The sequence below is a fragment of the Zootoca vivipara genome, chromosome 5, assembly GCF_965207765.1.
Source record: "Zootoca vivipara chromosome 5, rZooViv2.hap1.1, whole genome shotgun sequence".
NCBI classification, from domain to species: domain Eukaryota; kingdom Metazoa; phylum Chordata; class Lepidosauria; order Squamata; family Lacertidae; genus Zootoca; species Zootoca vivipara.
This window is the reverse complement of record NC_142588.1, coordinates 33,539,234-33,560,471: the sequence shown is the minus strand read 5'-3', so window position 1 is coordinate 33,560,471 and position 21,238 is coordinate 33,539,234. Positions and strand designations below refer to the sequence as shown.

At 45.0% G+C, this 21,238-nt stretch overlaps 1 protein-coding gene across 4 annotated transcripts in view; it reads right to left on the bottom strand.

Moving 5' to 3' along the window:
• The window catches only part of PCGF5 (polycomb group ring finger 5), a 40,639-nt gene extending 26,121 nt beyond the window's left edge, over positions 1-14,518 (bottom strand). For 2 of the 4 annotated variants that reach the window (XM_088670326.1, XM_088670328.1), the window contains exon 1: positions 5,265-6,111. The gene's annotated coding sequence lies outside the window, so the exon portion shown is untranslated. Of the gene's footprint in view, positions 1-5,264; positions 6,112-14,326 lie in introns of those variants that run through there. The other 2 variants (XM_088670327.1, XM_035137702.3) reach the window with 2 other exon arrangements.
• Between the last annotated feature and the right edge of the window lie 6,720 nt (positions 14,519-21,238).

The following is a 21,238-nucleotide window of genomic DNA, read 5'->3' as shown; positions in this document are numbered from 1 at the left end:
TTATAAAAAAAATCTTTCAAATATGCTATCTATGGCAAATGCTTATACCGGTACTAGTTAAAGGGCAGGACACTGAATTTTGACTGAATTTCATGGCAACTTGTCATGGCATGAAGGGAATGTATACTATAGACAAGCAAGTTTATGTCTAGGATTGCAAATTAACTGAAGAAACCCTTTTTGACTACTCATATTAAGTTTTTATGTACATGGAAAAAGAAGCTTTCAATTAATCATGTGATTTTTTTATTCATTTGGCAAATAATGCAACTTTAATTGATTGGAAAAAACCCTCTGCAGGTTGTAGTTAACTATTCAGATTTCAGTCCTAGAAGGTATTTGATAAATTATTTCAGAACAATGTTTGTGAAGCAAAGCTTTAGTTTTTATTTTGATGCATTCCTATGTTGCAAGACATGCCATCTTAAAAAATACATTTCCTTTTGTGTAAGTACTTTTTATAAGTAGCTTTTAACTTTTTATAAAAAACAACAACCCTAATTTAAAAATAAATTAGAATTGGTATGCAATTCTAATTGTAGCAAAAGCTAGAATAAATTGGCACCTTAATGTCACATGCTAACTCGCAGCACAATCCTGTGCATGTTTACTCAGAAGTAAGGCACTGTGTATAATGAGAATTACTCCTTGAAATGTGACTCTAGAGTTGCAGCCTTAATTAAACACTCAAGAAATAGCAGTAAACTTAGCACATTTTCACCCATCTACTGTATGCTTAAAATTAGTTCATTTGAGTTAATAGTCACATATAAATGCCTCCGGATTGTGAAAAGTCAAACAATATAGTGCTTTCAGATGAAGAGTACTCAGACTGTGTGATAGCAAGCCTCCTTAAGTCTAGGAAAAATGGTTTTAAAAAAAGCCCCTTTCAAAGCCACTCTGGCTACATCTATTTTTAAATTAAAGTTTTATTGTGTTTGCTTTTATATGCTTTTTGATTGTTTTAAAACATTTTGTTTGTTTTTAAATGTATTGCGCTTTCACAGATATGTTTGCTGCCCTGGGCTGCTTTGTGAGGAAGGGCAGGATATAAATTTAATAAATAAAGGGAACATAGGGCTTGCCCTATTTCCCTAACACAGCATATGAAGGAATCTCTTGATTATTTTGTGTATTTTTTTAATTACCTATATCTAAAGTGCTATTTTAAGCATATCCAATTATTTCTTTTACTGTTCTAAGTGCTGCCACCCCAATTTTACAAGAACAAAACAGTAACCACGTATCATTGCTTGTTTTCATTTTCCAGGTTCACAAGAGTGAAGTTCATATACGTACTTTTTGTACAGATTTGCAGAGGTTGCCATTACCTAGCCAGTTATACAAATTTGTCCATAATTTGTAGTGATCAATTGCATCACAAATTGAGCACTATTGCCTCCAGAATCTCTTCTCCTGCTTATAACGTTAAATGAGATTCTGCACTGTCAGCATTCAACAGGCGCAGCATGCAAAAGCCAGCCTATTTGTTAGGTACACGCACTCAAGCTCTTTATCATTAATCCCTTACTCTCAATAAAACTCTTGATTGGCTGTTGAGAAAAATCATAGCCAGCCACGTTAGTTCATATGTTCCAGAATCTACAGTAATGCCAACCAGTGTCATAAAATAGTGAGCAGGTTTTTGAGTTCTTCATAGCTGCTTAGCATGCTGGAGGTTAAGCAGACTTTGAAAGATGGGTGGTCGTTTGTCCTGGGTGCTTTAGTTGAGATTCCTATATTGTAGGGGGTTGGAGAAAATGACCCTTGGGGTACCTTCCAATTCTGAGATTCTATAAAAATAGGAGAAGGGGCGTGGGAGAAGCTGGCATGATGTTAAAGAAAGTCTACAGCTGTTTGATTTGCTTTCTCGGACAGCATAATCCTATGCATGCTGATGCAGAGGTACGTCTCACAGTATTCAGTAGACCTTATTATCTAATAAGGGTGTTTCGGGCTGTGGCCAGAAGAAACCATAACGTACCACAAAATACAACTAGGGTACTAACAAAAAGCAGCAGCTGACAACTGCCTCTTCCTGCCCCAATGCCTACCTGGGTGGCCCAAGTCTTATATTTTCAAAGGAAGTTCATTGAGGTATGTGGTGACTGGTGCCCACTAGGTAGGGTAAAGGGTAAGGAGCCCAACAGTAGGGGGAGCCAGAGACAATTACGGGCAGAGAGCTAATGTTAGCTTTATCTTCCTCCTCCTCCCTGCTGCATTTTAGAAAGGCAACACTTGAGATTAAGGAGGAAGCGGACAGCCAGTGCCACCCTCTAGTCCAGGGGTAGGCAACCTAAGGCCCAGGGGCCGGATCCGGCCCAATCACCTTCTCAATCCGCCCCACGGATGGTCTGGGAATCAACGTGTTTTTACACGTAGAATGTGTTCTTTTATTTAAAATGCACCTCTGGGTTATTTGTGGGGCATAGGAATCATTCACATACACACACACCCCAAAAAATAGTCTGGCCCACCACATGGTCTGAGGGATGGTGGACCGGCCCACGACTGAAAAAGGTTGCTGACCCCTGCTCTAGTCTGGCTGTAGGGAAGGAGGTAGTCAGGTGGTACTGGCTGAGAGAAGACTGAGTTTGGTGGGGCAGGTCCGCTTCCTTGAATGGACCAGCCTCCATTGTTTATGGTTGTGCATTCATTCTTCTTTGGTTTGTGCTCTGATGTTCACACCTTTAGTGTTTTCTACAGACCACTCCTCGGGATTCTGGTCAACAGGGGGTGGGGGGAGATGAAGAGAAGGCACAGAAACAATGAAAGGTGTTGGGAGGTTGAAAAAGTGATTACTAATAAAGAGGGGCGTGTTTGTATATGTTTGTTTTCAGATCCTTCCCAGTGTCCCTCCCGCCCAAATGAGGGATAAGCCATGAAAACAAGCTTCTGAAGGGAGCAAGCACCCGAAATGAGGTGAAATGTCCTTCCTTTTTGCTCTCAAAGCAAGTCCAAAGGATTGAGCTAGGTTTCTTCCTGATGGTAGGGGCTTGTGTGTGCATGTGGGCAATATGCTTTTCAGACAATCACAGTGATAGCGCTGCAAGAATAAATAAAATTAATACTTCAGAACAAACATTGTTACGTAGGCAATTTTTGATTGGCTTTTGACATACTTCATTTTTGTATGTCTTGTGAAGTTGCATAGGAGAAACTCCACTCTACACATATACTTTCTCAATTTGGAACATTCCCATTTCATGTTAAATCTCATTAATAACGGTGTGCCAACAGTCCCCGGAGCGTAGGCAAAACTGGTCCCCAAGTGGCAAGAGTGTTGTCTAGCAATGCATACTTTCATTTTCCCACCAGGGACTGAGCATAGTGCACTGGAGCTGCTTTCCACAGAGAAAAAGCGTAACCCCCCCCCCCAGCTAACTCTTTGTACATCTTGTTGCACAGCCTTTCAAAGTTGTTGCGCCAGATTGGAAGGGCCAGGTGGTTGAGAGGGCCATGATTCAGATTGTGGTGGAAAGGGTTTCTTGGCCACGGAGGGGACAACTGAGAACCAGGCGGTTATAGAAAAGCAGAGAAGTGCCTGTTTTTAAAACTCAGATGAAAGGATGTGGTTTCTTTCGGTGGTAGATGCAGATGCACTTGGGCAACAAAATTCCTTCACAGGAACATGAACAAAAAACATGTCACAGTAGACATGTTTTCCTCCCTCATGGCTTGGATTTATGGACTACTTGAAATGAGGCTGCACTTTAAATTTTAATACTGTATTTTAATCTGTATTTTAATTGTTTTTATGTTTTATTGTAATTCTGTTGGTGTCAGCCGCTCTGAGCCCGGTTTTGACTGGGGAGGGCGGGGTATAAATAAAAATTTATTATTATTATTATTATTATTATTATTATTATTATTATTATTATTAGACAGCATGCCCAGTCTAGGCCTTAGACTGGGCATTAGAAGAGGTGAAATGGATCTTAAAGTTGACCAAGCTTTATACGTCCAGTCCTTACTGCAAAAAGCCCAAAGGTTCTTTGGAAGCAAATTTGTTGTTGCCAATATGCCATTGAATCCCACCTGCAAATAACAATTGTCTGGAAGTACCCCTAGACTGGGACACAGGTGGCGCTGTGGGTTAAACCACAGAGCCTAGGGCTTGCTGATCAGAAGGTTGGCGGTTCGAAGCCCTGCGACGGGGTGAGCTCCCGTTGCTTGGTCCCAGCTCCTGCCAACCTAGCAGTTCGAAAGCATGTCAAAGTGCAAGTAGATAAGTAGGGAACGCTACAGTGGGAAGGTAAACGGCGTTTCCGTGTGCTGCTCTGGTTCGCCAGAAGCGGCTTTGTCATGCTGGCCACATAACCTGGAAGCTGTACGCTGGCTCCCTCGGCCAATAATGCGAGATGAGCGTGCAACCCCAGAGTCGGTCACGACTGGACCTAATGGTCAGGGGTCCCTTTACCTTTACCTTTATACCCCTAGACTAGCATGCCCAGGGGTTCCAAAACACCTGGAAATGGCTTAAACCAGGGCTTCCCCCCCCCCCAGTCGGAACTCAATCCTGGCACCTGTTTTTCTAGAAAAACACCACTGGCTTAAACCATTATTATCACTCCTATTTTTTCTTCTTCCATACCGCACTACGTGAATGGTCATGAGAGGTTTCACAGTGTTGACCTAGTGTTCTTTCTAGTGAAACTGTGACAAACTTAGTTGGTCTCTAAGGTGCTACTGGAAGGATTTTTTTTTGTGTGTGCCCCAAACAGTGCATGAAAATTCATTAACTGTTTGTGTACATTACATTTTACTTCACCTCTGTCCCAACTGCCCATCATCTCCACCATCAAGAAAGCAATTGTATACAACACTTGTACAGGATATGAATTTGCAACAACAGAGGGTGCTTCATATATTACAGTAGAATTAGGAACACATGAAAAAATTAGCACACGTTATCTTATAAAACAATGAATGAAATATGGAACTAAAAAGAATTTGCAGTTAAGGTATTCCACTAAAATCCAGATTAAAATATGTTGTGACAAAATCCATTGTACCACCCTAGACATATTGCCAGACTGCATCTCAGCGTTAAGTTCTGCTAAAGAACTACAGAATCTTATTGAAACCTGTTGTTTCATATTATTTACTCTTTCTACAAACTCCCTTTTCCTCTTCTCCCTGTATTCACAACTCAGAAGTTAGTTCAAAATATTCCAGTTAAAATTCTGTCTTGTGCCTGACAAGAGCAGGATTATAACTCCTGTTCTAGTTTATTAGACAATTCAAAGGTATTTTCACTTAACTATATGGGTGAATGAAGCGACTCAGCAGCTTTGTCTTTCCAGACTCCAGTACGGTTTGTTTGTTTGTATGTTTGTTATTAGAACTACAGAGGGAATAAGAAAGGGAGAGAGAAGTCATCAAACAGCAATTACAGCTTTTGTTGCCAATAAAAAAGCAACAACTAAACACATCCACCTGCACTAATTTATTCAAGCTACTTTTGAAGTGAAGTACGCAAGTCAGGAGTTGTTGTTGCAGGTGAGCTGTGCGTAAGCAAGCTGATTGCTAGCTCGGCAGAGGCTCCTTTTATTAGTACAATATGCACACATTTAGGAACAGTCTGACCTTTTACATCATGAGCTGACACACACGTTTTCTCTGATATTTGCGAGACCTGCTCCACCACGTCATGTTCCTACCAAGTGGAAAGTGAGCCATGCCTCTCCAAAAGGAGGCAAAGGTCACAGACAGGACACGGCAGACCACTAAGAAAGCAAAAGGTGAGACCAAGGGCATGGCATTCAGACAGCTGCGGCTTGCCTGTGGGCGGTGGTGTGCCGCACGCCCCGGGGGGTCAAGCTGCGGCCTATCTGCGGGCAGCGGTGTACTGCACACCCGGTGAAAATTCCTACAACTTTTCTACAGATGGGCAAGCGAAATTGGATGGTTAAAATGCAGTCTGTTATGGCGGACTGAAACAAATACATATGCAGCTTATTCGTTCGGTCACCACTGCAAACTATTCCCAATTTTAGATGAGCCGATCCTCGTTTCAAACCAGTGGCAGTGAACAGTTTCAAAACTAATACCCCACACTAAAACATTTATTTATTTTTTAATGGGAAGTTGATATAAAAGTTGATTCTGGCTGGGAGCAGTTCACAAGATCTTGTATTTTTGTTCAAATGCAAAGGACTCAAAGTTCATGTGCCATTGATCTTGGATTACAATTGGCCCTAGAAAGCCATGGAGTAAAAATTGAGGGTGCTTCTTCTTCTCTGCCCTTACTGAAATGCCCTTCCTACCCATTTACCTTTCCTAAAGCATAATTAGGTGAAAGGCCTGCTTCAAGATATAACGTATGTCACCTGCATGCCATCTTTTCTTCTACAGAGATGATGAGAGAAAACAACAGTATTCATTGCTGCTTATGAGTAATGATTACAAGTCTACACCCCCCCCCCCCGCAAGATGGACTACTTGTAGTTAGCATATGGTGTCTGAGTGTCTACTCATGAAGCACAGGATTCTTTGGAAAAACTACTACTAATTCGGTAAAATCATAAAGAGGACAGACAACTCTGCAGTTTTCCTGAGTTCAGATACGGTAACTACTGTTCATGTTGAGTCTTGTTAAACAGCCACAACAGCTTCTTGCCTCTACCCCTGCGTTACACACACACACACACACACACACACACACACACACACACACACAGACCACTAGTCTCTGCCAATACTATAATGCCTTATTATTACTTCCATTGAGCCCAGTCTGTGGAATTCACCTGTTTCTAAATAATTCCTTCTGACCTTCACCAGTCACAGGATTTTATTATCAGGTATAAAAATCAACATGGAATTCAGTATGACCTTTGGGAGGAATTAGAGAGTTCGTGTGTAGATTACCTCATCTTTCTGGGAACATTAAGGAGAACCAAATTATCTGCAATAAGTATGACCTTGCCTCTTCTCATCCCTTTTTCATTGCAAAACAAGAATGGAACAGAGTAACGTAGGGGTCTTCTGGCCCAGGAAGGTTTGTGTTAGATGAAATCTTATCTCAACATATACAAAACTGTGAGCATTAAAGACAGCTACGTTCAGGTAAGAATCCAAAATACTGTGCTGTCTGGAAAGGCAGAAAAGTCTCGTGTTATTCGGCACTTGTTTGATCTTCTTGTGCTGAGAGCAAAGTTACCTTGTTTAATACTTTGATTTTTCCAACACAACATCCTGTGATTAGAGATTACTTTCAAGACTATCTTGATTTTCTGCCCACAGCCTATATTAGCCAGTTGGATGTGCATGACCTTATATATCATATCTCCACTATTCCTGTGTCATGTAACCAGTGGTGGCTGACAAGGTCCTTCGTTGGGTGAAAGCACCCAGCATCGTTCCATGGTAACCAGGCGGGATTCTTGCTCATATCTTTTAGCCCTGGGAGGTGTAGGATAGGAAGGTTCGGCTGCAGCCAAGAATCATGCGGGTTACAGCTACATGGTTTTTGACTGGATAATCATAGTTGTGCAGACAAGGGCTCTGTTGGCATCAGCTTCAGCACAAGCCTTGCCTCCATTGCTGCTTCCTGGTACTTAACAGTGTGGATGAGAATTTTCTTCACCATAAAGCGACCGCTGGAGGCTAGCATACCATCTCACCTCCTGTTGCTGCCTGCCATGGGCGTACTAGCCAAGGGGGGCAGGGAGGGGCAGCTCCCCCAATCAATAGAAATCAATAAAAAGGAACAGCTAACTGAGGTTCTGCCCCCCCCCCCCGGCCAACAAAAATCCTGGCTACGCCTATGCTACATTCACAACAACCTTCCATCGTGATGTACCGAGGCCACTAGTACCCAGCACAGTTGGCAATGACCATACAGGTGTGTGAAGTTTCCTTGTAATGTTCCTGAACAGCAGGGCTATATTGACATATGGCCTCATCCTGCCATACACCTGCGCAGGATCAAAGCTGCAGGATCAAACGATGGAAGAATAACCAATGAATTTCTACTACTCCAGACTAAAATGATTATTTGGAAGTGTTGATACTAGCAAGTATCACTAGCAGCCGGACCCTGCCCATCTGCCCTTCACCTCTGTTGCAACCCTCTAACATAACATTAGAGCCTGCAGAATAGCTCAGTTGGTAGAGCATGAGACTACCTCAGGGTCATAGGTTTGAGCCCCATGCTGGGCAAAAAGATCCCTGCATTTCAGGGGGTTGGACTAGATGACCCTTGTGGTCCCTTCCAACTCCACAATTCTACGATTCTAAAGGCATAGTGCCTGCTCTGCTAGTGCAACACCAGAGCATGTTGCACAGTGCTAGAAACTGACATACTGTATTTACTTGAATCTAATGCTCACCTTTTTTGGGCGAAATTACGTTGTGAAAATCAAGGTGCGCATTAGATCCAATGGCACATTTACATTCACCAGCAAATACCTTTTTTGGTTTTAAGGTTCTGAAAACTGAGGTGCGCATTAGATTCAATGGTGCATTAGACTTGAGTAAATACGGTAGTATAAGAGGTCAGGTCGGTATAGCTGCCCACAGTTGTACAATTGCCATATCAATGATATACGAACAGGAAACAAAGTTTATCGTTACTGCATTCAGGGAGGCTTCTCTGCTTTCGTGGAACTGCAGACAACTTTGCCACATCAAATATGGCTGTTCTGACCTGCTTTGCAACTTTTTCTTGCTAGCCAGTGGGTTCTGCTTTAACTACGTGAACTTGCAGGGTTGCCACTAATGAGAACAAAATCACAGTTAGGGTCACAGATAATAAGCCAAATAAAGACAATGGTTAAAGGAAAAAATAGGCAACATGGTCACTTTGAACTGACAAAGGACGCTGTGCATCTTTCAGATCCACCAGACTCCCACACAACCAGTGTCAGTATGGGCAGTTTTCATACTAAGAGAACAATACAAGATGAACAATATGAGATGAGAATTGGCAACCACATGAAGTTTGAAAAATTTGCCACAACTGTACACTTTTTAAATAAAGCAACACTCCTCTTTCCCTAGGAAAAATGGAACAGCAAAGTACCTATCCTGTGACACATTACCAGGATGTTGTCACTAGAATACAGTAGGTGCCTAATTCAATTACTTCTGCCAGTGGATTTGAGAACCTTCAGATGGAAGTGGACTGGATTTTAAAGCCAAACCTACAGTAAGGGTCTCTATAGCCAAACACAATTACAGACAGAGTCCAATGCACAGCAGATCTCTGGAATTTGCATTGTTCACTGCCCCATTCCTTCTCAACCTTGCAGTCCTATCAGGACTAGTCATGGGGGGTTTCCCCAGAAACAGGAGAATTATGGTTGGGTTTTCATCCATTTCCGTTGAAACAGGAAATCGGCAGTCCTTCCATTCTCAGTCAAAACAAAAGTATGGCAACCTTACAGTTACAGAAAATCTTGCTACTTTTGGTCCCACTCTACAGACACTTGAATATTTTAACACTTATTTTTACTTTGCAGGATTTATATTCTGCTCAATCATCGCAAACATCTAAGCGGTTAATATGAAATAATATATTCATTAGCGTGCTGAGAAAAGGGTAAAAAAAAAGTTGTTCTAATATTTGTCAGAAAACAAGTAAAAAAAGTAGCCTGGGTAAGCTTTCTAAACAAAAAAGTGTTTAGGAGGTGCTGGAAGCAATACATCCAAGGTGCTTTCAAATATCAAAGGGCAGGAGGCTCCAGAGATTAGATGCTGCCAAATGGAAGTACCGGTAGATTCCTTTGAAGTGCATCAGAAATAAGGTCAAAGATAGTGATGTCAACAAAACTCCTAGATAGAATCATAGAACTGTAGAGTTGGAGGGGACCCCAAAGGTCATCCAGTCGAACCCTCTGCAATGCAACAATCTCAGCTAAATCGTATGACAGATGGTCATTGGTCATCCAACTTCTGCTTAAAAACTTCCAAGGAAGGAGAGTCCATCGCCTTCTGAGGAAGTCCATTCCACTGTCAGGCAGCTCTTACTGTCAGAAAGTTCTTCCTGATGTTTAGCCAGAATCTTCTTTCTTGAAGCCATTGATTTGGCTCCTACCTTCCAGAGCAGGAAAAAACAAGCTTGCTCCGTCCATAAGACAAACCTTTAGATATCTGAAGCTCGCTATCCTATCTCCTCTCAGCCTCCTCTTTACCAGGCTGATCATACCAAACTCCCTCAACTGTTCCCCATAAGGCTTGTTTTCTAGACCCTTGATCATCTTGGTTGGCTTCCTCTGTCAGCTTGTCAATATCCTTCTTCAATCGTGGTGCCCAGAACTGGACACAGTACTTCAGGTGTGGTCTGACCAAGGCAGAATAAAATGGGACTGTTCCATCCCTTGATCAGGACACCAGACTTCTGTTGCTGCTGCTGCTGCAGCCTAGAACAGCATTACTGTTTTTTGTTGCGGACTATTGTTACTAAGACCCCCTAGATCAGGCATCCCTAAACTGCGGCCCTCCAGATGTTTTGGCCTACAACTCCCATGATCCCAAGCTAACAGGACCAGTGGTTGGGGCAGATGGGAATTGTAGTCCAAAACATCTGGAGGGACAAAGTTTGGGGATGCCTGCCCTAGATCCTTTTCACGTGTATTGCTGGCAAGCCAAGTTTCTCCCATCTTACATTTGAGCAGCTGGTTATTCGTAGAACATCTCAACTGGTACACTCTGACTGGTTGTGCCTAACTCCAACTGACTCCTCCAGCCTCCTGTATGTACTTTCTAACCCAGCTTCATTGGTTGTTTGTGACACAAGACAGTATTTTGACCAGTTCTTTGGTCTTCTGTGTCTTTGCATTAAATGACAAAAAGCTATCACGATGTAGCTACCGGTAGCACTGCTCTACAAGTTAAAAAGATATGGTAAAGAATGCTCCCTTCCCCTCACCCTTTCTTATCAACACATTCAGCAGTCATGCTTTACGAAAGGGAAAAGATCTACAAAATTATTTGCCTCTCATTTTCTGGAATCGACTCATCAATAATAGTTCAGTCTAAATGAAACCAATAGGCATTATCACATGACTATTTCTTTTTTCCAAGTAATATCTGGCATTAGGCAATGCTGTTTTAACTTTAATGGGGCAACTGATTTGACAGAATTTAGATGGCTGTTCTGATATAGCATTCGTGGCTGCCATGGTACACTTGGTTGCTTTCACAGACATACAGGCTTCTGCAACATGCAACTGTGCAAGTCCACCATGCAGACCTGTTGCAGCAAATGGCCACTCTATGTTAGGCACACAGATCTGTGCAGACTTGTCCGTATTTGCAGTAGCCTGAAAGCCTTGGCTAATTAGCCACCAGAGTCCTACTATTGACATGCTTGCACTCTGCCTGATTCTGAGCCATGCAGCACTGACATTGATGATGCTTGTACAGTACTTGGCTTTTGTGGACAGTCACAGGGCAATGTCACAGGATGCTCTCCATCCTAAACAGCTCTTGGCTCAAAGACCCTTTTAACTCAATGGCTTGTCTTTCCTTAAAGGTGGAAACTCACTTCAGCAATTAGATCTGGAGAACATTGTTTGGTACACCAAACTTGGGTAGTGGCTAGACTCATCCCATTTCTGTATAGCGCCCATTTGGCCTCTGAATTGCATCCGCAGAACATGCTCTTCTTGGCCTAGTCCTCCCTTCTCTTTTGCCACTGCATTATTTCTCCCAGCTTCCACTTTCCTACTCTTAGCTATAGCAGAGCTAGCAACAGACTGCACATCTCCAGTCTGTCTATTCTGCAGCTCTGGGCTCTCTCTCCCTCTTCCCAACTCTTCTCACAGCCAGGGCTAGCATCAGCACTCAACATCCTTGGACACATCTGCCAGGGCCATAGCAGGACCCATTGCTGGTGCCTGTTCTGGGGAGGCCTTAATTCCCCACACCTGGCCCTCTGCTGCCACAGCTCATCCAGACTTTCTTTTGTGCTATGCTTTCCAGGCGCAGGTCTACACTTTGTAAGTCCACCTGGTTTCACCAGGAAAACACGCTGTTAAGGCTGAATGGAAACAAGCAACAATCTGCAGAAAACCTGTTTGCTGTGTGTTCTGATTCAGCAGTAAACAGTGGGGTTTCCTGGAGAAAGGTGTGGGGGCAAAAAACAAAACAAAACAAAACCCGCTCAGACACTGATCTGAAAGGCACAGTCCTGTGCCTGGAAAGCACGGCACAAAAGGAAGTCTGGATAAGGCCTTAGTCAGTTCATCAGAAACCACCAGAGAACCACCAGAAGCAAAGGAACTGGGCAAAGTACATGCCTACAAAAAAACAGTAGTAGTGCAGTAGTACTATTTTGCATAGTTACAGTCCTACTGGGGCCATGTGGCCCATCCTGTGCACACTGATACTGGACAGGCACTTTGGTCGCATTGTTTCCAGCACCTGCTAAAAAGCTTTTTGTTTAGGCATGCCTAATCAGATGCAACATGTATTTTAATAGGTATTTAAACTACTGATTCTATTCACATTTGGAGTTGTTTTAAACTTTTGACCTTTATAAATAGTATCTCTTACATGCATAGCTGCCAAGTTATCCCTTTTTTACAGGGATTTCCCCTTATGCTGAATAGGCTTCCTCGCGAGAAAAGTGAAAACTTGGCAGCTATGCTTACATGTTATGTAAGCTGCTTAGGTGTTTCAACAGTTCAGTGGCATACAATTTTTTATCAAATACCAATAAATAAATCCCAAACCACAGTTGTAGGGCACTAACTGCAGACTGTACATTTATGGAATTTACTTTGATCCTACAGGGGTGTTTGCTTATGTATTTCATTTACATCTCACTTTCCTTCCACCGTGAAACACAGCGCTCTCAGGTAGTATTCCATCCAGGTACTGGGAAGACTCAGACCTGCCAAGCTTCAGCAAGGTGGCTGCATCAGGTGTCTTCTTGCCACTTTACTATACCATGTCTTACAACATGGTCATGAATTTCTTTTGAAGCTTTCAACCTTAATGATTTATTATTCAACATTTTCTTATAGTCCATAGCACATAGCATCACCAAGGCATTCTCCAAGAAGGCAATCAAAGTCTTAAATAGTCCACAGGAGTTTCCATAAAGTTGGCCTGACCTACCTCACAGGGTTGTTGTGACAATTAAATGGTGAAAACCGTAAAATAAAAACAGCTTTTGGACAATTAGTATCTTTTTACAATGTGTGTGTGTGTAAGTGAGTCCATCTGACTCTCTCTCTCTCAACACACACACACACACACACACACAGAGCGAGGTGAGTCACTATTCCGTGGAACTGATGATTCATCCATTCAGTCACTATCTCCGGGCCATACTAACAAGCAGAAACACACGTGGGTTGTAATCCACAAACCACTTTACACCGAAGGTCCTTCTGAATCGGCCGGATTCGGAACGGCGCCGGATTCTCTTCCCCTTCACCCACTAATTCCTCAAATATTTATTCCCTATTTCCTTTATTACGAAAGTGCGGGGGTGGTGAGAACAACTATGCGCCCAGGGAGATGGGCACCAGGAGCCTGAAGGGGGGACGCTTCAGTCCTGAATGCCTTTAACGCTCCCCTTTACCGCACCCGCGAGATCAGGTGTAATATCAGCATGTCAGTTTCACTTTTGAGATCAGACAGGTGTGTGTGTGTGTGTGCGTCCGCGGCGTCGTGGCCCATCGGCGCCGTCAACACCGAGCGAGCGCCCAGCTTTCCCTTCGCCACATCCAGGACGTGCGTCGCTCCTCCATCTCCTCCTCCTGTGACATCTTATATAAGAATGATCCGAGCAAGCTTCAAAAGCGGAAGCCGACCGAGCCACCCCGAGAGTAAGGAGCCGGCGGAACGGGCGCTCCTCCGGACAAGGAGCCTTTCGTCAAAAACTAGCGACATGCTAGAAAAAAGCCCGGCAGGGAAGAAGCGACGCAGCAGCTAAATGCAAGAGACACCCAACAGGATGAGGTGGTGGTGCTGCTGCGCTCGGTTCCCCATTGCGAAGCTCCCAGGCACCATCGCCAGGACACCTTCCTGCCCCTTTCCAGTGATGGGAAGTCCCAGCTTCCCTTGACTCGACGCAGGTTCCTTAATTATAGGCGGCGGCGGGGACGCGGGAGAGAAAGTTAACTCTCCGCTCCGGCCCCTTCCCGAGCCTCGCAGCAGCCTTTGGTTTCGGCTGCTGCTGCTGCTGCAAGGCGCGATTCCGACAGGAGCACGTTCAGCAACTTGTCATGACAGACGAGCTCTCCTCCCCCGACGCCATCCCGCTGCCCTCCCCCGCCTTAACTTTCCTCTGGGGTGGCGAGGGAGGGAGGGAGAAGCAGGGCGGCCGGGGACGAGCGGGCTGGCTGGGCAAGACGCTTTCCCTTACCTTCCCCCCGAGCAGCGCAGCGGGAGCGCCCCGAGGACGCGGCGCGGGAGTTACGGGCGTGAGGCAGGCGAGGCGGCGCGGGGAAGCGAGGCGCGCTCGGCGCTGCTGTTCAGCTGACAAGACTTCCACGGGGGAGGGAGGAGGAGGAAGGACGGGGGGGGAGGAGGAGGAGGAAGCCTCGCGCGGAGCGGCGCGGAGGGAGCGGCGCAGGGGGGCGGAGGACTTTCCCAGGGCTTGTTTACGCATTGCTGCCCTGCTCGGTGCACGCAATGCACTCTCTGATTGGACGCAAACTGGGGCACAGCCTTTCGCCGCCCGCCCTTGCCGCCGCCGCCTCGCAGCCATGCCGCTGCGGTCGCCGACACACGGAGCCCCGCAGGGGAAGAGCAGGGCTAGCAAGTTCTGCCCCGCTTTGAGGGGACTTCGGCTCCCGTCGCGTGCGCGCTCCCGAATCTTCCACACCCGCCTTCTCTCCCCCCCCCCTCACAACACACACGTGCGCGCGCGAAAGCGGAGCCAATGGTGTCGGGCGGCCCTTTTGGCGAGCGCGGAGTTTACCCTTCCTAGCCTGGCTGCGCACATGCTGCCAGGGCTCCGGCGGAAGGAGCGTGCGCGTAGCACATGCGCGCCGGAGTCCCGCGAAGCCGCGGTCCTTCCAGCCTGCCCTTACCCGCGCCTCCGGATTGACGGGAATTCTTAGGCGTGAATGGCGCGCGCGAGTGAGAGAGAGCAGTCCGGTCCCCGAGGCGCAAACTCCCCTAGCAAAAAGAAAGAAAAGGGGTCGGGGGTAAAATATTCCTCCCGCTGATCTCTCGTCCGCTCAGTCTCAAGATCTTCCAGCAATTAAAAAGAGGGAGGAGGGGGACGCAGCTAAAGGGAATTAGCGCAGCCGGATTCCAGTTATGTTTTGCGCACAAGTGAAGTCGCACTAAGTTCAGTGAGACTCCCCCTGCCATAGCTGCCAAGTTATCCCTTTTTTTAAGGGATTTTCCCTTATGCTGAATAGGCTTCCTCGCGAGAAAAGGGAAAACTTGGCAGCTATGCTGAAAGTGTGATCAGGCTGAAGCTTAGGCACTTGTTAGTGCGTAGCAACAGCGTGGTGGGAGAGTTTATTCCGACGTGAGATACCCAGATACAATCGTGGGGCAGCTTCCCTGCGCCTCTGCAGCACTGACGACGCGCTACTTTGTGCTTGTTGGCATGACCTGCTTTATACTACCGTACTATTGTGGGCGTATGAGCGGAATCCTATACAGTATTGCATTTGCTCTACAGCGAATCCGTGATCTAATTGTGGAGAAAGGAAGGCGGGGTGGGGGAGCTTCTTAATGAAATCCATGCCTTGCTTCTAGACTGCCATTTTCCCAATTAAATTGTTGTTATTATTATTATTATTATTAATTTATACAGTCATACCTCAGGTTGAGTACGCTGCAGGTTGTGTACTTTCGGGTTGCGTACTCTGCAGACCCGTAAGTGTTTACTTTCGGGTTCCACTGCGCGCGCATGCACAAAAGTGTTCTGCACGCTTTGTGCGGGCGCAGAAGTGCTCTATCGATGCTTCGTGCATGCGCTAAAGCGCCGCTCAGGTTAAGTACTTTTCAGGGTGCAAACGGCACCCTGGAACGGATTCTGTACTCAACCCGAGGTACCACTGTATACCACCCTATACTGTCCTGGGGTGGATGTATGAGATGGAGGTGGATTCCTATGCTGCTCCATTTCTCACTTGAATGGATCTTGGTTTGTCTGTTACTGCAGAAAAATGCAGCTATTGTTCTGGCATTCATTTGCTATATGCTGTTAACCTGCCTTTGGATAAATAACGACATTATCCATCAAACAGCCATTTCAGGTACCCATCAATAGGTGCAGTTCATCATAAAAATCCAACACAGTGATACTTGAGAGATTATTATGACACTTCCAGCTGATTCTTTTTAGAGTGGTACATGCTCAGCTTGGACTCTTCAGTTTTAGGGGCCTCAAATGTATCCCATCTCCTGCCCCCCACCATTAGGAAGTAGGGATGTCTCCTGTTCCAGAGATCTTACATTTTCCCAGGACTTAAGCTGCAATATTTGTGTGTGTGTGTGTGTGTGTGTGTGTGTGTGTGTGTGAAATTCCTAGTTAGCACGTCGTCTGTGACTGTCACTGCAGTGTGGTTGCATAAGTGACATGGACATCTATAAAGTTCCAATGATCCCATTCCTATGCTATTTTAAATGAATGAGATTGCATGCATTGAATTTGCTTCATTTAGTTATGTTATCGCTCCATGAATTTACCGTATATAAAAATTGGGGTTTCGCTTTTGCTGCCCTACTCCCCATAGGATTCTGAGTCCCCTAAGTCCATAATAGTAAAGGGGGTAAAGGGACCCCCTGACCGTTAGGTCCCGTCCATGATAGGTCAGAGAAAAATGTATGGAGACTGGATCCAGTGGAAAGCAAGGCAGATATTTATTTTTCTGTGGCAACAGAGCTCCCTCCCCTCCTTCCAAGGAGGGAGACACCCTGAACAAAACAGCCAGCATGGTCAATGGTCAAGGTCGATGGAAGTTGTTTCCCAGCAACATCCAGACAACCAATGCAGACAACCAATGACACTGAATGTTGGAATTTTCAGGAGAGATAAAAGAAACGACTTCTTCATGCAGTGCATAGTTAAACTATGGAACTTGCTCCCACAGGAGGCAGTGATGACCACCAAGTTGGATGGCTTGCACTGCTTCTGAATACGAGTTGCCAGAAACCACAGGAGAGCACGCTTTTGTGCTTGGGTCCTGCTTGCAGGCTTCCCACAGGCACCTGGTTGTGAGAACAGGATGCTGGACTAGATGGGCCATTGGCCTGATCCAGCAGGCTCTTCTTGTGTTCTTGTGTAGAGCAGCATGTTCGCTAAACATGCCTTGCTTCATCTGGAGACCAGGCCTATAAACATAGTCACATATCTACCTAGAGGAAGTGCTGTGCTTACGACTGCCAACTTTTACAAACAAACGCACAAGCATCAAAGCCCAACTGCACCTCTTCCTGTGCTTTTAACAGCAGCTTGACATGCAGAAACTGGGCATGGGAAGCTTTTCCTGGCATGGAGGAAATGTAATGGGGAAAGCTTAGCCTATTTAATTTCTGCACGGCTAATGTTAAAAGCCATAGGAGTGGGGGCAGCAAATACTGCCAACCCTAATAGTGCTAAAAGGAAAGGGTAGGCTTGTTTTCAAAACATATGGAAAGCCCCTAAAGAGTGCCTGGCTGAAACCCTGTGGGATTTCTGATCTATGTAAACAAAGGTGGTTGATTCAGAATAACTCTTAAATCAACAGATTCTGAAGCATTCCCGGGGAGTTTTAGCCTTTGGGTAAATATTCAGCAGAGAAGATGCTTCGGCAGTTTACATAGTTTTTGTTTGGTAAAAGTATTAGCCGCATGCAGAACCCAGCCAAAGTCAATACGCTCAAAACAAAACCCATTAGTTTCAATGGGAAAGTTTAGCATAGGGGGAAAGTGCTTCCTTTTGAAGTGAATGGGACAAACAGCTCAGCTTTCAGGGGATCATGTAGCTTGTGCACTTCATTAATTTCTTTGTGTTTATGGTGAACAGAAACCATTCCTCTGCAGCCAAATTTTACAAGAAGGGCAAATTGTGGTTTTAAACATTTTCTTATTACTCATGTACTACGCTGCTGTATAGCGTATTGCTGAAATGAAATATTCTATGTGTAGAGAGAAGTTTGCCTATGAAACCCAGTTGTTAGGATGAGATTGGCCCAGGGCAGTCTAACCTCTCAGACCAAGTAGACCGCAAGAGTACTTCGACACAGAATCTGCAGGCCACACACTGGATTACTGTAAATTTCCATATCGTAAATTAAAACTGTTTGCAATATAGTTAATATTATTTAATGGGCACAATTAATTGAGTGCATATAATGAAATGCACAGTTAATAGATTTAATAGATTTATTTATTAAACAAAATGTATTGCAAAAATATTTTAGCCGCCTCCCCACCCTTCCCTCCTCACAGGACCCCTGGTGCCACTGCAGAATGCGCAACCACCACAGGAAGTCTCGGAGGAAGGAGCTTCCACTACATATTTGGTTGGCCAATGTGGGGACAGAATGTTGGCCTGATCCAGCAGGCCTCTTCTTAGAGAGCTCAAGGCACCGTTGGTAGGACTCCCAAGTGATCACCCAGCCAGGCACAGGTGAAACCCAGTCCTGCTTAACTTCGGAAAGAGGAGGGTCTCAGATACACCCCTTAAACCATGCCATCTTATAAGCCAAAATGGCCCCTCATTCCTTAACTAAGCCTAAAACTTGGGGCTATTCTATCAGTTATTTCCTATGGTGCCCAGAGCACTGAACTGTGTCTCAGGCTATAACGATCTCTGGCAGGCAAGCAGCCTGGTAAGCAGCAAGGACTCTCCATCAATATTATGGAAGTTTATTTACAAGAAAAACACATCCAGAGCATGGCATTCCGCATGGTCACATTAACAGTAGTTGCTCAGTCTGACTCATCGCCCCTACTCCAACAGGAAGGATGCCATAATCCCACCATTCTTCTCCTTCCCTTCTGTTGTTCTCTAAGCTTCTCCAGTCTCCTTTTTCTGGGACTGATTGGCTGGCCTGTCGCTTCCCCAGAAGACATAGCCTCAGACTCTGGCTTATCTGCTGGTTGCCTGGCAATGCTTTGGTCGACTTCCAACTCTTCCTCTCCTTAGGAGTTAACCGTGTCTTCCTGGGGAAGGAGGGGGGCCGGGCTGCCCCCTCTAAACTCTGACAGACAGCTCTCATTTGCAGAGTCGGACCCTTGCTCGCTCAGCTGGGTTTCTGAGGCTGACTCTTCCGCTGCACTCTGGGGGGGGGGCCCACGTTCCTGACACCGGCTGGAGAATTGTTCTTCTAATCATACTACCACTTTCACTTCCTCCACTGGCGGAGTTTTTGACTGCTCTGTGGGACTCTGTTCCACTTCCCAACATTTACATGTTTCCTCTAAGCAACAGATCTTCTCATTTCAGTACTTTGTCATCACCACGAAATGACGGACTTGCACATCTGCGTGTACCATCTATTCCTGTGATGATATGCATCTTGAAAGATCAAGCAGCGCTAACGTGGTTTTACTACTAAAACATTTGTGGTTGGTAAAGTCTTTCATAGTACCGAGTGCAGAAAAGGAGCGAAGTGCTGCTTACTGGTGCGGCTTAACCAAAACATAGGAACGACCAATTTGCCATCTTGGTGCTTACATACCAAATGTGCCTTGCCATGAAATGTCCATGAACATCTTACCTATTAATTTAATAAAAAAATATGTTTATGCGGCTATATGGCACACAAAAAACCAAAGCAGTTTACAGTAAAAATAAGACAAAACCATACAATAGAAGCATAAAGGGTTAAAGCAAGTTGACAACAAAGATCATTGTGGGGGCTGCACCATTAACTGCTTGCATAGACCTGGTGGAATATAAAAGTTTTTGACAGCTAAGTTAGCACAGAAGGCACCCACCAAATCTCAATTGGCAGGGTATTTCTCAGGACCCAGCCAATGACACTAAAGGCTCAATTTCTTGTTGCTGTCAAATGAGCCTCACCAACTTGTAGAGATGAGTGACTGAGCTGAGATAGAAGAACCTTTCTATCTATCTATGTGACCCCTGAGGAAGGTGGAAGGGCATTCTGCAGTATATGTCAAAAAGAGCAGAATGCAATCCAATGAAGTAGGTAACTTAAGAGGAACAATCTCCTCAGCAGAATTGTGGGTGGAAATACCAAGCCCCAAAAGTCATGTTGTACTTGTGGCATGACCAAAACTTTGAGTGTGATCTTGAGATGCAGAGAGAAATCAAGAGAGGCAGCTAAAGAAGAAAATACAGTGGAACCTCGGTTTACGAACGCAATCCGTTCCACGGAGGCGTTCGTAAACGGAGGCATTCGCTCCCCAAAGGCTCGCTTTTGCGCGTGCGTAAAGCGCTGATAGAGCACTTCTGTGCACGCATGTGCTGCGCAGATCACTTCTGTGCATGTGCGATCTGTGCATCCAACGCCGCGGAACCAGGATGTAAACACTTCCGAGTCCGTGGCGTTTGTAAACGGAAGCGTTCATAAATAGAGGTAGTTGTAAACCGAGGTTCCACTATAGTTTAATAGTGGATAGTGCAGCTATAGTCACATGGATGGGTAAACAGTTGACCTGTGAGAAGTTGATCCTTTAGAACCAGCCAGGGGGAAGGGAATCAGAAGTAGTGTTCATGGTTTGATGTGTTTTCTCAAACCAGTTGGCAACAGTGACCACACACAGACACACACCAGCCAACGTTCAGCATATACCGTATGTAACTGGAAAGGTGCACACAAAGTCCAACAGAGTCATATTTAAGTTCAGTAGAGGGAAACCTTTAAAAAAAATAAATAATTTATTAAGAGGAAGTTGAAAGGGAAGCTCAAGACAGTTCAATGTCTTCAGGGCACTTGGAGGTTATTAAACCCACAATAAGAGAAGCTTACTAGCTAGAATAGTATTGGGGAGTAGGCTGTATGCCTTGTCCTTTCTATTTCCTGGATCCAGCAAGTTTTAAAATCTAAGGAAGAATTCAAATTGTTGGAATAGGCAGACAAGCTTCTTGATAATGACCCCCTAAATATGGGTCATTAAGGCAGGGGTTCCCAACAAAATTTTCTCGAGGACCCCTCATCGAGCCGCTATTGTGACAAGGACCCCCATTAATTCCTAATCCTAAAATTAAAAAGTGAGAGCCAAATTAAGAGTCTTTTTATAAGAGTCCAGGGAGGAGGGAGGGGAATGGAGAAGACAGGGTACCTGCGCAGTAGCGCACAAATGAAGCCGACGTGCGCAAAGCATCTTGAGGAGGTGAGCGTTAGTAGAATGCAGTAGT